The sequence below is a fragment of the Pteropus medius genome, unplaced genomic scaffold (assembly GCF_902729225.1).
Source record: "Pteropus medius unplaced genomic scaffold, Ma_sr-lr_union100, whole genome shotgun sequence".
NCBI lineage: Eukaryota > Metazoa > Chordata > Mammalia > Chiroptera > Pteropodidae > Pteropus > Pteropus medius.
Genome location: NW_024356249.1, coordinates 11,369,557 through 11,386,990, shown reverse-complemented (window position 1 = coordinate 11,386,990; position 17,434 = coordinate 11,369,557). Strand labels below are relative to the sequence as shown.

At 34.9% G+C, this 17,434-nt stretch overlaps 1 protein-coding gene and 1 pseudogene across 6 annotated transcripts in view; one reads left to right on the top strand and one right to left on the bottom strand.

Moving 5' to 3' along the window:
- Positions 1–17,434, bottom strand: part of GRM8 (glutamate metabotropic receptor 8) — a 691,970-nt gene that overhangs the window by 567,315 nt on the left and 107,221 nt on the right. The gene's annotated exons all lie outside the window — the stretch shown is intronic.
- On the top strand, positions 14,104–14,222 carry LOC120601301 (uncharacterized; annotated as a pseudogene).

Sequence of the window (17,434 nt, the reverse complement as noted above, 5' to 3'; positions counted from 1 at the left end):
ATTGTGTTGTAATGTTATCCTTCTCCCCAACATCAGCTCATCCAAAGTAAGTTAACGCTATACCCATACTGAAAGGGCCTATGAGTTGTTAACATAGCTGAGTATAGCATAATGTTGGTAGGTTTAAGGTCACAAGTTTAATTCCATTATGGGCCAGGATGCAGACGGTACCCTCACCAAAACACTCCTCCTCACAAATGCATGGCACCAATAACAAAGTCAACCTGAGAGAGGAAGAGACAAAGTTAATTTATTCTCATTACTAGATAAATCAATCAAAGATGGCTTGCTACTGATGGTGAATCAGAAATTTCAGCAGGCTATACGAAAAAGATCAAGGCATAGAAGGCACACTTCAAAATAAAGAGTGCATTTTTGTACATATGTATGCCTGAAATTATACACACACATTACACTTCCAAAGTCATTTATTTTTTGTTTCAGATACTCCACTTAGATATTCTAGTGAATTGTAAATGGGTACATTTCTCATTACTTTTTCAAGGGTATTACGTGAGTCAGGGAAATAACATATTCAAATTAGGGGACTCAAGGAGTGTTATAAAGGGCCTATTTTCAAGGCATGGGGCAGTATTTAGGCAATGGCAGTAGAGAGCCTTAATCCAGTAAAAGTCAGAGGTGGGTAGAGAAGGGAGCAGTTACAGAAATCAGAAGGAGTCATGAACAAAAGTCATCTTGAGAGAAGCAGTGATTTCCCTGGGGGGACACAGCTAGCCTCTGACAACCTCACAGAAAGGGATCCAAAAAATTATATCCTTCCCTGACCTCCTGCTCACTATCCCCTTGACCAGACCCACTGGAAACCAAGAGGCAAGAGAACCTGTTGATATTGTCTGGACAGTTACCTCCCAGGGCAGTGAACAGAAGGCAAAAGACAGAAGGTGGTTGTGATGGGCAAGAGGACACTATTTATCCTGTGTCTCATTCATCATTGATCATTAGATACTTTAAATACATTTATGAATGGCTGTACAGATTCCCAGTTTTCTATGTTATATTGTTTTATTCATAATGATGCTCTCAAATACTTTTGGCAGAACGTCTACACTAAGATATTTCGGTTTGACTATTGGAAATTCCAACACTAAAACTAGGCCAATTAATTAGAATTTCTTTTGGAAAATACAGTAACTAACATCCTGCTTAAAAAAGAAGTAATGATTTTAATCAAATTGGTAATGACATTTGACTTCTAACCTGTCTAATTTAAAATGAAAGACAAGTTATCTGCGAACATGAAAAAATTTACATATAAACAACCATAATTATACCCAATAAGATTAATAAACCTTTTTTTACATCTGCTAATTACATTTTACAATGAGAAAGCACAGCAGCTCCTAAGGGAAAGACTTGTTATAATCGATCAAGTCGCTAGTAGTCTGGGAATTCTTAAGCCTAACTACTCTGCATATATTCATCCAAAAGTTCTAACAGTAAATTGGATTTAAAACCTTTACTTTTTATGGAAGAAATTTTAATATTTCAACTAGTTCTATAGTTTCTCTAGTTTATGGCTTCTCCTAGTCTTCTATTTTTTTCTTATTAAAAATGTGAACACTATTTTTTTCTAGTTTTCACACATTTCAGTACTTTGATTTCTAGAAAATGATAACCAGTGCATATGCAATATTACACACAAATTAAAAAGGTTAATTCAATGCACACACTTTTTTCTGATTAGTGGTTAAATTAAATTTTTAATGTCTTTTTAATGGTTACTTTTTGATTAATTCATTCAACAAATTAGCTCCCACTATGTGCCAGACACCATGACGGGCTCTGGGGATAGGGCAGTAAACAACACATGGTCTTCCCACCCCCACAGAGCATATGGTCGGATGGAAAAGACAGGCATTAAATAAACAATCACCCAAATAAACACTTAACAGAAATCGTAATGAGGGCTGCGAAAGAGAAGCATAGGCTACTAGGAGTAATGGGGTAACTCGTCTGGTCTAGAGGTACTGGGAAGGCTTCCCTGAGGAAATGACATTAAGCTGACACATGAAAAATGATGGAGAAAAGGGAATAAACACTGAACATCAGCCATAGATTGCCTCTCACTTCAGACTTCCTTCAGATGTGTAAACCACCCCATTTGTAGAAGTGAGGAGGAGGGGCGGGTAACTGGCAGGTACTTAATTTTAGAAACTTTCCAAAAGTTATTAAACCAAAAACCACCATTCCCTGTGCTTTTTACACATAGTATTTTCAAGTAGGATATGCATAATTGGGTTCCTATGTCAGAACTATTTAAGAAAATAACTGTAAATATCATAGGTCCTGAGATTTATAGGGTCAGGAATGAATGAACAAATGAATGGACAGATGGAAGATGAAAAAAAATAAGTGAATCCAGCAGAAACTAAGTCCATAAAAGAGAAATAATTTTAAGACAAGAGCCCAGGAAAATATAAATGTATACTTCATATTACTTATAAGCTCTACTATTTGTTTCCTTAGGAAAGTAAAAAAATCAAAGTGATTAAAAAGTAAAAAGAAACTCTTCATTTTTACTCAGGCAATGAAGGCTTTGGGATAGGATTTCAAAAGACATAAGAAGCAGGTTAGAACTAAGCAGGAGAGTAACCCAGACTTTTTTTCTTAAGATAATATACATTTTTGGTACCTCTCACAAGGAGGAAAGAGAAATAAATGGATCTGTCTACCTCTGAAAACTCTGCTTGGTGACCCAGTATCCCAGAGAGACAGGGAGAATGTCATTCCCTGATTTCATTATTTCTAACTACCACTGCCAAGATTCCACTGCATTCTGGAATAAAAGATATTTCTTTGATACTTTCTCTAGAAAGTTTTCAAGCAGCTTGAGGTTTCAAAAGGAAATCTATCTCAAAGTATTCTTTTAAACAAAAGGTAGGGGAAACTTTGCAAAGATTTGCTTAGAACAGTCAAAATTTTCTTTAACAAGGTTTTTTCACTTGAGTGTGATCAATTACCATTTGTTATATTCAAAAAACCAAAATGACATCATGGCACTGTCTTAGCTTCATTTGCTAAATCACTTAAAAATTTAACACTCCCACCAACTCATTCCCATCACTGCTGACTTCAAACTATCACTTAACATTTAATTCTCCTCTTCTGCTGATTTCTTTCACCACTGTGGTTCAATTTCTTCCCCCAAGCATGTCAGCACTAGAACTTTAAAAAATAAAAAGTTAGTAATTATAATCAATGAATGGAAGTCGACAAAACTTAAGCTGGCAAATTTTTAAATACCAGCTCAATAACTTTTTGCCACTCAATTATACATGGTATTTTGCCACTCAATAATGTATGATTTAAACACTAAAAATTAGGAAGAATGTTGATATGAACATTTGTTGTGCAAATAAGGTTCCCAGTTGACAATTTCTTGGATGTTGGATAATTATCTACATTCATTGAGATCCTGATCTTCAACTGATCATTTATTCCCCAGGTGGCATTAAGGTATTGATTCCGAACACCAAATACCACTGGAAATTTTCAGTTTCTTTATGTTGTCTAAGCTGATGAACTCGGTATGTCAGAATAGGGTACATATGGAGTTAAAGGCTTAATTAAACCTCCTTTACACAGGAAAAAACACTCCATGTCTAAAGACCAATGGCTGATTTCATAAACAGCCATCACTGGATAATAGGAAAAGTTAATGAAAGAATGTAAAGGACTCAGATTCTATTATTACATAATAGGGAATGTGCCAAGCACATGTTCCTCTGACAAGCATCACCTTTTCATAGTATCTAAAGGGCAGCATTTTAAGTTTCTCCAAAATGAACTGATTAGCCCTTTCTGCCCATCTCTGCTCCATCCACAATCTTTTTCTGAGTAGACTAGCTTACTGTTCTTGATAAACCTCTTTTATGTGTCATATCCCATCTGCACATCTAACGTGAAATGCTATGTGTGTGCGTGTGTACGCATGCAGACCTATACATATGTAGGTGTACTTGGTTCATTTTGCCAGCACTTATTTAATGTGTTGTATTGGCCGAGAACTGTGCTAAGTGCTCTATCTCCATTTTATGAATAAGAAAACAAAGATCTGGAAAAGTTCAGTAACTTTCCCAAGGCTAAAGTTTGTAAATAGTAGAATGGGATTCAAACCCAGGCAGTTTGAATCTCAACTTATCTCGTAAATACCTCTACCCTCCACAACCTCAGGTCCATTTTTAAACGTTCATTCTTCAGTAGCTTTGTCTTTTATGAGTGCTCAAGTTCCTGAGGAAGCGACAGCAGTTACCTGTACTTACTCCTTCTGGCTACAAATATTATCCCTCAGGATCACACATCGTGGTTCAGTTAGAGCTTGGGCACTCACTACCACCACATATGACATCCTAGTAAAAGGAAATACTAACATTTACTATCAGCAAATGTAATATCCCTCCTTAGGTTTCTATCATAGGGAAAGAGGCTTCCTCATTGGGACAGTGTCTTCCTAGACCAGTTGGATACCAGCAAAAAGGCTAGAGACAGGGTTGGTGCAAACAAGGCTTGGGCAGGTAGGGCAGCAATCACCCAGGTCCACAAGGGCAGCCAGGAGCTGGAGGAGGTAATCGAGGTTCAAAGGCCAGAGGCGGCATGTGCAAACACAACAGGGGGAAAGTGGCAGAGGCAGAGGTCAGGAAAGGTAGAGGGAGACTGAAGGGTATTCCAGGCAGAAAGAACAACATTTTGATAGAAGCAAACATAAGAAAGAATACATATGCTTAGAAAAAGTGATTGATTCAGTGGTCTCATTTAAATTGGGTGTTCATGAGCCCAGTTCTTGGTTTTCTGTTTGTCCGTTTGTTTTTCATTTCAACAAGCATTTGTTAAGTACCTGTATATGTCAATATTTTTATTTCTATGAAAACTCACTTTTCCAATTTTCCTCACAAATCTCCGCCTCCTTCATTGGCTATTATTCTTTTGTTTCCTCCTTTAAAAGTTAGTATCCATCAGGATATGGCCAGGGCTCTCTTTTCTTTTCACTTCACACCCACCCCAAAAAATACACATCCAGTCTAAATTCTTTACTGAGCTCCAGACCCATATTCTACTTATTTGAAATCTCCACTTGAGTGTCTAACAGCTATCTCAAAGCATGTCCAAAACTCATCATATCTTCCCCAGAATAAATCAGAGGCCAACTGGTAATACCGAGGGCCTCAAATCACAGCAAGCCAATCAGCCTGGCTCCAAACTTATTTGAGTACTATATATTTTATTGTGTAAAACAGTTTCCACCTATGCAGTATTGTATTTTCCTCCTACAGCATACAACGCCTGACTTTAGTCTACTTTGTCTGGCCCTCATCTTCCTTATATCATTCATTGGTCAGATTAAACACCATAGATGAAGACCTTTTAACAATTAAATGTGAGTCCAAGTTTCCTTGAGAGAAAAAAAAATACCCATGTGATTCAGTGTGAAAGATATATTGCAAAAGATCAGTTCATCAGCATTGACTAGAGTTTCCATAGTAATGAAGTTCTCTCTACAACCTTGCTGCTCAATGTCACCAGCATTGACCTATTTGCTTCTTAGAAATGCAGAACCTCAGGCCGCATCCCAGACCTACTGAGTAAGAATCTGCATTTTAAAAAATTCCCCAGGTGGTTCACGAGCACAATAAAGTTAGAGAAGCACTGCTCTGGTCTAAAGCAGGAGCCCTGTAATTTCTTTTGAAAAATTTCCATATGCTCAAAGAATTTAGATGTATTCATTACAAAGGTTATTTTGGTAGATCTGGATGTTGTCATCATGAGGAGATGTAAATGCTCCAAGTTCACTTTAAGATGAAATTGGTACCTTGAGCACGATGTTCACTTTCCTTGAGGTGAACAACATCTCCTGATAGCTGGAAATTTCTTTTCAGAAATATTTCACTGCTCAAAAATGATAATTATATTTTAAATGTATTATATTTTAATTCTTGCATCAAATGCTGACATAAAGTTTATTTTTAGTGTCATGGTAAATGACTAGTGAATACATCACATACAGTGTTGAGTCAGTAAGAGATCTTTAAATATGTTTCTTACTTATTTGGAAATAACATATAACTTTTGAAAAATAAAAATTTGACAAAGGCCGCATGTTTGAATACCAAATATAAGATCTAATGTACGTTGTTATCAGTACATTTCACACAGCATTCATATGTAAGATAATTTAGTGTGATATCCTTTTTTATCTGATTCTCGTTGCTTTAGGAGATCATGAAAGAATTTTTTTCCTCTTTTTCTTGTGCCCTCCACAAGAGCAATCGAGCCTATGTGCCCTAAAAAATGAACAGGCCTCATGTTCTGAAAACTCAGCCTAACAGACACTGTGTTGCTGAATTATTTAGAGAAGGAGGATTACCCAATGTTTGAGAAGAAGGATCTGGAAATGGAAATGGAGGGAGAATGATGCTCTATCAGGGACTGGGAATGGTAGAGATCTTCATTTTGTTCCTTTCCAATGCCTAGGAACCCAGGAAACTCATCAAAGAAGTCTCTTTCCTATGCTTGCCATGGAAGAAACAGAGTTGCCTCCTTTTACTATAGCCCCATAGGGGCTATAGTAAGTATCTCTATAGTGAAAACCTCTGTAGCATTGGAAACATCATAACTGAATTTCTTGACACTCTAATCAATGTGCCTCAGTGCCAGAGTTGCCTGATATAGAAGACAAAAGTTTCTTGCACTTAAGTTTTGAAGAGTGAACTCACTCCTTACACCTACTCCCTATCAGAGGGTACACTTGAGAGTTGACTCTGAGATATACTGTTATTCTTCAGCAGACGCCATGAAAGTACATTGTACATAGTAGATGATTCATATACGCTGTTGATTAATTGCCTACTAGTGACAATAAAACAACTTAGGATTTCTGACTTTTAATATCTGCAGACTACCTGGTAAAGCTGCTTCTCAAAAGCTTCCCACATTTTGGGTGCTTAAATGAAAATATACTTTGCTTTTTTATGAAGAGCTAACTCTTTTTTCATAGACCATAACTTAGATATATGAAGACATTTATTGTCTTTCCAATTCTCTCTAATTTCTAAATAGTCTAAATATGTAAATGTTTTCAAAATGGTTTGCCAGAGACTATATGTAAATATCGTTGGGCCCTCGTTTTTAAAAAGAAGCAAAAAAAGAAAACAAAACTAAAAATCCTTCAGACACTTCTGTCTTTTTTTAAAAATACGATTTCAACTTCACACTTGATGAGATACATCGCTCTTTGGATGTCCTTTAATCTTTTAATTACAAGGAATAAAATTTGAGAAAATTTAAAGCAGCCCAAGATGGCATTTAAGAATATAATCTACCTTAAATTGGAAGTGCTAATACTGAAAATGTAGGCTTTTTTTCTTTCATAAACAAACAGAGAACGGGATAACAGTAGGAATCAAGGTAGCTAAAAAAAAATAAAGTGAGGACAAACACACAAGAAGGGGAGGAATTGGAAATGCTGAAAAATGGGAATAAAGATTTTTCAATAAGTAATAAAGAGACTATTTTCAAGAGAGGGGCTCAGGAGAGTGAAAAGAAGGTTAAATGCTGGATGAGAAATCAGGATTAAAGAAATGAGGCTAGAGATCAAGGAGAAGAGGATGAGTAGAGATGGGAGTGGGGCTTGAGGATTGAACGTCAGAAACAGGAAAAGAAACATGAGAGGAGGAGAAAGCAGTATAAGCCATTGGTAGGAAATGGAATAAGCAAGTGGCCACTGTTCTCTCCAGTCTTCCATTCTTGGTAAGGGGCCACCACTGACCTAATCATTTGCCAATCACCTTTCTGGACTAGTGCATTCATGGTTCAGGTTGGTCTCCTTCCACCCATACTACTCACCTGGGTCACTGAGTCCCTTCGTAACTAATCATCAGCCAGATATTGGAGTAAATCATGTCTGATACTAAACAAACTTAACTGCATTGTTTTGTCCATGGTTCTGATTAAATATTACCAAATTTTCTTTAAAAATTCTTCAGATCAATGTCAATATGGGTGTTAATTTGCAACCTCTTGAGGAATCTTCCTGGGTGTAATCTGAAACTAGGCCCCATATACACAGAGGCCAAAGAAATAGGGAGGCTACTGCAGATTGGTAGGTGGCAGTGTTAATACACAGGAGAATTTACTTACGAAGCTCGTCTTAGGCACCCTCAAGACCAGGAGTTTTCCACACATTCCTACCAAATCTTAAAAGTTATACAGAGGCTTTAACTGGGTCCACTCACATATACTGTCCAGATGATCTCAACGACATATTGCTTTCTCAAGGCTATGTCCTTGAAAATATCTCCCTCTGTGGAAACAGTAGGGAGTAGGTACATTCCAAGCACAGGGGCAGAGCTAAGGAGCCCCCAGTTGCCCAGTCCAGTTCTGGGGTCTACTGGCAGTCACGTCTTCCTATTACCTCTACCAGCAACAGGTCAAGTATTTTTCAAACATTTTGTAGAAAGCATCTTTTTATTCCCCATAAGAAATAGATGCCATCAGTTAAAAATAGCTCTCAATTTTCCACCACCAAACAGACAAACCTGACTTCCTAGGCACCCATTCTGTCTTCCTTTCTTCTGTTACAAGAAAATATATTGATTTTTCTATCTAAGATCAAGCCACAACTTGCACACACAGCAGCCTTTCTACTCTTGACACTAAAGATTACCGCCTCTCCCTCAAATCATTAACCTCATACTCTCAAACCAGCATTTCTACACATGCAAGCCTGTTTAAAAAGGTAACATCTTTGAAAAGAAATAAAACCACTTCTAAAACTCTCATACGCCTACGACTCTCAAGCTGACTTTTGCTTCCACTTTACAACTAAACTTTAAAAAATTATCTAAACTTACCCTCTCTGTTGTCTTAACTCGTACTCTCCCCCAGCATTAAATATGGCTTCTGTCCTAACATTCTACTGAAACTGTTCTGGGCAAGGTCACCAAAACGTTTCATGTCACAAAACCCAATGGCCAAATTTCAGTCCTCATTTCACTTGAACCAACATAATTAAAATCCTGACAATAATTACTCTGGCTTCTTCAACAAGCTCTCCTGGTTTTCTCCTGCCTCTCTAGATGCTCCTTCTTTGTCATCTCCTCTAGTTCATCTTTCTCTGCCTGGAATTTAAAAGTGAGGTTCCTTGAAGGCCTGACCCAAAGCCCAATTTTCTTCACATAGTTTCATTCTCACAAGGTAATAATATCCAATCATGCTTATAACTTTGATTACCTTCCACATTACTACGATTCCCTTAAATTTGGGAAATGTCTCTTCAACGCACATTTCTTCTTTAAAATGCAAATCTAACACCAATTAGATAATGGATCTCCACTTAAAAATGTCAAACTTACCTTAAATTGAATATGATCAAAACTGAATATACAGACTTGTGCTTCTGAATAGATGCACCCCTGAACACATTATAAACAACTAGAAACCTGGACAAAATATATGAAATAACTATTTTTAGACAATAGGCAGTTCAGGACGGTGATCTCTGAGAAAGGGAAACGAATGAGTCGAACCCTATGATTTTCCTGGCTTTTTGTCTGGAAGCACCTTGACTATGGTAGGGAGGGCCATCTCAAGCAGAACGAGGTGATGCCACTGAATTGAAAAAAAAAAAAAAACAGAATTCAAAGGAGCTAAAATGACAATAATCTGTAGGTCAAAGAACCAGAGAAGAGGAAGCTATGGAGAGAAAGAGCTCTAGATTCTGCATAGGTTTCCCCTTGCTAAGTACTAAGTACACTGTACACTTTAAATATATTACAATTTTATTTGTCAATTATACTTCAATAAAGTTGAAAAAGAAACTCACTAATATAAAAATACAGAGAGATTAAAAGTAAAAAGATTATATATAATTATAATATACCATAGAAACATTAATCGCAAGAAAGCTAAAATAGCTTAACTAAATAAAGAAGACTTCAGAACAAGGAATACTTTCTAAAAGACAGATACTTCATAATGATGGAAACATAATAAGAAAACATAATCCTACATTTACATGAAACTAAGTATAGAATATCAAAATACATGAAGCAAAATCTAAAAGACCTCAAAAGAGAAGCATATAAAGCTACAATTGTAATTGGAGATTTTATTATTCCTCTTTCAGGAATTGATAGGACAAGAAGATAGAAAATCAGTTTGAATATGGAAGATTTGAACAATACTACTGACTAAGTTGACTGAATTCACACATAAAATACTCTGCCCAACAACAGCAGACTATACATTCTTGTGAAGTGCACATGAAATATTCACTAAGATAGACTATACGCTGGGCAACAAAACATGTTTAAAAATTTCTTAAAGAATTAACATCATATCAAATTTGCTGTCTGACCACAATACATTACATTAGAAATCAATAATGGACAAATATCTGGTAAATACCCAAATAATTGGATATTTAAATACGCACTTATAAAGAACCCATGGGCCAAAGAAGAAATCTAAAAAATTTTTTTAATTTTCAATTAAATAAAACTGATAACATAACAGATTATAATTTCGGAGATGCAGATACAGCAGTGCTAAGAGAAATTTATAGCTTTAAATGCTTACATTAGAAAATAAAATAAAATAAAGGCCTCAAATCAATTAAGTTCTGGCCTTAAGTTGCCACAGAAAAGAAGAAAAAATTAAAACTAAACTAAAAAGAAGGAAAGAAATAAAAAGATAAAAGCAGAAACCATATCTTTGGGTATAAAAACAAAAATAGAACAATAAAGACAATGAAATAAAAATTTATTTCTTTTTAAAGTTCAATAAACCTGATAAATTAGCAATAATGATCAAGAAAAAATATCAATTACTAATATCAGGAATAAATTAGAAGATATGACTATAGATCCCCAGCTATAATAAGAATACTAAGTAAGTATTATAAATAATCTCATACTGATAAATTCAACAAATTAGATGAAATGGAGGAATTCATAAATTGAGGACACAAATTATTTTTTAAAGTAATTGAAAATTTGAATAACATAATGTATTTTGAAGAACTTGAATTTGTAATTTAAAATTTTACCATAAAGAAAACTTCTCCTCTAATGTGTATAAGGCAAAGATGTCTATCTCACCACTTCTACTCAGACTCATGGCTTCATTGGTAAATTCTTTTAAACATTTAAGGAAGAAATAAAATACTTCTACACAACCTCGTTGAAAAAATAGAGAGAGAAGACACTCATTTTATGAGGACAGCAGTATCTTGATACCAAAATAAAAGATATCAAAAAAACTAAAACTACTGTATAATAGTCTTTACAAATATCAATGTAAAATCACTTAACAAAATAGCAAATCAAATCTAAAAATATATTTAAAAAAAAATAAATGATGGCCAACAAGTTTTATCCCAGATATGCAATTAATTCATCATGTTAACAGGATAAATAAAAAACCATGTAATCATCTCAATTAACATAGAAAATGCATTTTTTAAAAAATTCAATGCCTATTCATGATATAAAAATATGTGATTAAATATTTTATTTTTTAAAAAAATTTATGGCTGAATATTTTATTGTATATATATATACCACCTCTTCTTTATCCATTCATCCATTGATGAACACCCAACTTGACTCCAAATCTTGGCTATTGTAAATAATGCTGCAGTAAATATATGGATGTACATATCTCTTCAAAGTAATATTTCGAATTTCTTTGAATAAGTACTCAGAAGTGGGATTACTGGGTCCTTCTTTGTCTCTTGTTATAACCTTTGCTTTAAAATCTATTTCGTCTGGTATAAATATTGCAACCCCAGATTTTTTTCATTTCCATTTTCATAAAATATCTTTTTCCATATCTTTATTTTCAGTCTGTGTATGTCTTTATTTTATTTTATTAGTTTCAAGTATACAGTACACTGGTTAGATATTTATATAGTTTATAAAAAGATTCCCCCTACTGCTTCTTCTCTCTTCTGGTTCTCCACCTAGCCAATACATTAATGCTAACTGCATTCCCTCGGCCATGCTCCCCCAACCCCATGACCATCTACCAATTACTTATTTGTACTTCTTTAACCCTTCACACCATTCTCCCAGCTTCTCAACTCCTCTCCCCTCTGTCTGTCACCAAATTGTCCTCTATATTGAGTCTGTTTTTCATTAGTTTATTCTTTTTGTTCCTTAGATTCCAAATATAAGTGAAATCGTATGGTATTTATCTTTCTCTGTCTAATTTCACTAAGCATAATAACCTCCAGGTCTATCCATGTCATTGCATATGGTAGGATTCCATTTTTTTAACGGCTAAGTAATATTCCATTGTATATATGAACCAAAACTTCTTTATCCAATCATCTGTTGATGCATATTTAGGTTGTTCCCATATCTTGGCTACTCTAAATTGTGCTGCCATGAATATTCTTTTGATCTGAAGTGAGTGTCTTATAGACAGCATATGTAAGGGTCTTGTTTTCTTATTCATTCAGCCACCCTATCTTTTCATTAAAGCATTTAATCCTTTTCGTTTGAAGTAATTATTGATAGATATATAGTTATTGCCATTTTATTATTCATATTTTTGATATTTTTTTTTCTTCTTCATAAAGAAGTCCCTTTAGCATTTCTTGTAATACTGGTTTAGTATTACAAGATACTTGTCTAGGAGGCTCTTTATCTTTATCTGTCCTTTAATTCTAAATGATAGCTTTACTGGATAGAATAATCTTGGTCGTAGGTCCTTGCTTTTCATCACTTTGAATATTTCATACCAATCCCTTCTGGCCTGCAAAGTTTCTGCTGAGAAATTAGCTGACAGTCTTATGGGAGCTCCCTTGTAGGTAACTAATTGCTTTTCTCTTGCTGCTTTTGTCTGTAAGCTTTGGCATTTTAATAATGATATGTATTAGTGTGGGCCTCTTTGGGTTCATCTTGTTCGAAATCTTACCATCTGCAACAACATGGATGAACCTAGAGGTATTGTGCTGAGTGCAGTAAGTCAGAAAGAGAAAGATAAATGCCATATGATTTCACTTACATGTGGCATCTAAAGAACAAAATAAACAAACAAACAAAACAGAAACACATTCATAGGTACAGAGAATATTTTGAGGGTTGCCAGATGGGAGAAGGTTGGGATATAGGTAAAAAAGGGGAAAGAATTAGAAGTACAAATTGGTAGTTACAAAATAGTTATGGGGATGTAAAGTATAGCATAAGAAATATAGTTAACAATACTGTAATAGCTATGTGTGGTGTCAGATGGGTACTAATTTATCCGGGTGATAACTTTGCAAGTTATATAACAGTCTAATTACTATGTTGTATACCTGAAACTAATACAATTTATGCCAACTATAATTGAAAAATAAAAGAATTATTTTAAATAATAATAATAAATAAACTCAACAAATTATGACAAACTTCCTTAACACAATAAAGAATGTCTATTGGAAAAATACATCTAACATCGTACCTAGTGCTGAGAGGCTCAATGCTTTTCCCCTAAGAGTATATATGAGGCCAAGATGTCAATTTCACCACTCCTATTCAACATTATACTAGAGTCTAGCCATTATATTAGGGTAAGTAAAGAATAAATACAGACAGACAAATAGATAAAAGATAGATGATAGATAGACAGACAGCACAACAGATTGGAAAGGAAGAAGTAAAATCTTTATTTACTTTCAGACAACATAATCATCTACAAAGAAATCCCAAAGAATCTACAACAAATTTAATAAAATGAATGGGTAAATTTACCAATTGAAAAATGAAATTTTCTAAATATCATTTATGATAGCATTGAAAAACATTACTTAGAGATAAATTTAACAAACTATATATAAAACATGTACACTGAAAACTACAAACATTGCTAAGAAAATTTAAAGATATAAGTAAATAAAGAGACATGATATGTTCATTGATCAGAAAACTCAATATTGTTGCTATATCAATTATCCCCAAGATGATCTATAGATTCAGTGCAATCCAAACCAAAATCCTAGGATGCTTTTTATGTAGAAGCTGACAAGCTGATTCTAAAATTTGTATCAAAATTCAAAGAATCTACAATAGTTAACATGATTTAAAAAAATAAGAACATACTGTCGACAGCCTTGCTTCCCTGAACATGCCCAATCCCGTCTGATCTCGGAAGCTAAGCAAGGTCAGGCCTGATTAGTACTTGGATAGGAGACCACCTAGGAAGACCAGGTGCTGTAGGCGTAAAAAAAATTAAAAATAAGGGATTGTAAGCTGACAAAGTCCCTGCAATCTGTGAGGTCAACCAAGGGTTACCTCATCTAAAAAAATAATAAAAATAAGAACATACTTGGAGAACTTATCTGATTTCAAGACTTACTAGAAAACTACAATAATCAACAACGTTTTAGCATATAGATAGACATATAGAAGAATAGAATAAAATATAGAGAACAGAAATAATAGTTGAGTTTCTCTAAAGGTGCCAAGACCCAAAGGAGAAAGGATAACCTCAAAAAATGGTGGTAAAACAACTGAATATCCATATGGGGAAAAAATGAACATTGATTCTCATACTGTCCATAAAAATTAACTCAAAGTGGATAATAGACCTAAACGTAAATGATAAAACTAAAAAACTAGTAGAAGAAAACAAGAGAAAATATTCACAAAATTAGGTTAAGCAAAGATGTTTAGATAGAACACATAAAGCACAGTCCATTTTTAAAAACAAATTTCATTTGTTGAAATCCTAACTCCAAGCTGAAGGCATTAGGAACTGGGGCCATGGGGAGGTGATTATGTCATAATGGCAGAGCCCTCAAGAATAGGATTAAAAAAAGAGACCCCAGAAAGCTAGCTTATCCCTTTCACCACGTGAGGTTGCCATCTAAGAAGCAAATCCTTACCAGACCCTAAATTTGCCAGTGCCATGATCTTGGACTTCCAAGCCTCTAGAACTGTGAAAACTGAAGGTCTGCTGCTTATAAACCACCCAGTTTATGGTATTTTTGTTATAGCGACCCAAATGGACTGGTCTCTACATGCCTCTCCAACCTATTCCAGTCATCCTATAGGTCTCCACACTCCAGCCACAGTGGCCTCTCTTTCAGTCCTCAAAGTAAATATTTTTCTTCTCTCTTTAGGGCCTCCTAACTTGCTGTGTTCTATGCTCAAATAAGCTCACATAACCCCCTTCACCTAAATCCTTGCTCATACTTTATTTTTTTTTTCACTTTTATTTTATTTTAATTAAGTTTATTAGGATAACATTGGTTAATACAATTATATAATTTTCAGATATACATTATAATTTGACATCTGTATATTCTTTTGTGTGTTTACCACCTAAAGTCCAGTTTCCTTCAGCTACCATATATTTGATCCCCTTTACCCACTTCACCCTACCCCTATCCCCCTATATTTGACCCCCTTTAACCATCTACCCCACCTCCCCACCCCTTACCCTCTGGTAACCACTAATATATAGTCCATGTCCATGAGTCTCTGTTTGTTTGCCCTGATCATTTGTTACTTTTAGGTTTATATCGCATATATAAGTGATATCATGTTATTTTTCAACTTTTTCTGTCTGGCTTATTTCACTTCTTGCTCATACTTTAGATCTCTGCACAAATATCATTTCTTCAGGTAAGCCTTCCCATGCCTCTTCCCCCAGCAGGTCAGAGCACAATGACACAGGTGCTCATACCACTCTGCATTTCTCCTTCATAGTACCTACTTTTATTGGAATTGTATTACTATTTGTGTAACTTATTATTCAATATCTATATCTCCTGTATAATTTAAGCCTCACAAGGACAGTAGCCCTTTCCATCTTATTCACCACCACATTCCCAGTACCTTGTATTTAAAGATTTAATAAACATGAATAAACGAATGAATATAGCTTACAACAAGGAACAAAGTAAGACCGAGTGAGCCCACAGTGAAGATCAAAATAAAGTGGCAACACTGACCTTCTCTGAGAGTAAGTAGCTTCATTAATCATTGATATTTTGTTTCTAGAATGCATCTAGAGGGACCCAGAACTCACAATAAAATAAACAAGCTGTAAAAGATGAATGTCATTTTATCTTTAAGGGCTAATTCCTTGTAATCTTTTTTAAAAACTAAAAGAGATGGACTCATTACCTAGGATGGGACAATATGCATCAAGAAGAATAACTAAAATAAATGGAAATATATAAAATATATTATGATACCGGAATTCATAATAATACTCCAAAATTTATTGGTCACCATTAGAAGTTGCTTAGGCACCAAATAATTACACTGAAAATTGATAATAAGCAAGGGGGAAAAAATGATCTAATATTTAACTTGCCTTTTCGGTACCTCAGAGTAATTCAATAATGAATGAGGAAACATTCTTTATAAAATAATTTCATCTAATAAATGCAGAAGAAATAGTTTCTATGTTGGTGACACTCAAATTTGTTTACTGCCTCTAAGCCAAGTTTGACTTGGTTTCTCCACAAGACATTCCATGTTGCAGATTCAGAGATATCGCTCTTACTTCTCGGGATCTTCCAGTGGATCAAGTGGCTGAAGGTTTGTCTGATAAAAGACTCAACATTGAGTTAGTCTGAGATATTTTGTAGAGAATGTTGAAGGCTAGAACAAAAAGTTTGTGCTTAATTTGGTAGGTGATGGGGATCCACAGATTTCCTTTTTAGTGACGGTGTGACATTATCTGAGCTGTGTTTTATGAAAATAACTCTGGCAGCATATATTAAAATAGACTGGAAAGTAGAAGGACTAGAGGTGAGGAGAAAGTTGTGAAGTTATTGCAAAATCTAATGGCCTGAAGTGGGGTGATAGCAGTAGGAATGGCAGATTCAGAAGCCGGAGGAGAAATATAATTAGACAAAGCCTAACAGTTATGATTTAAAATAAAAAGCATAAATGTATGAAATGATACCCACAGTATAATTATTAATAAATGACTTGTGATAATGATAATAATGACTGTCAGGATCCAGCCTGCAAGCTCTAAGCAGTCAAAAATTCAAAACGTTCTGTTGGTAAAATAAAACATTAAATTATTAAGCAATACTATTACATCAGAGTCTAACCAAGTAATAGAAACCACTTGAGTGTTTAAAACAGAAAGACTATAATGTAGAGAATTCGTTACACACAGGTGACAGGAGAGGTAAAAACCCAGAGCACAGTGACACAACATAGAAATTAGCACCAAAAGGAAGCTGTATGGAATGTCTTGTAGAAAAACCAAATCAAATTAGGCTTAAAGGCAATAAACAAATATGATGTCGCCATCGTAGAAACGGTTTCTTCCTCACTTATTAGTGCCCAAGCCAGGGAGAGGATGAGAAGGTAGTATAACTAGAGCCAGTGGCCAGGGTCACCCATGAAAACTGAAACAATGGCACAACAGTACAGTGGGAGAGGAGATACAGCCACTGCCAAAG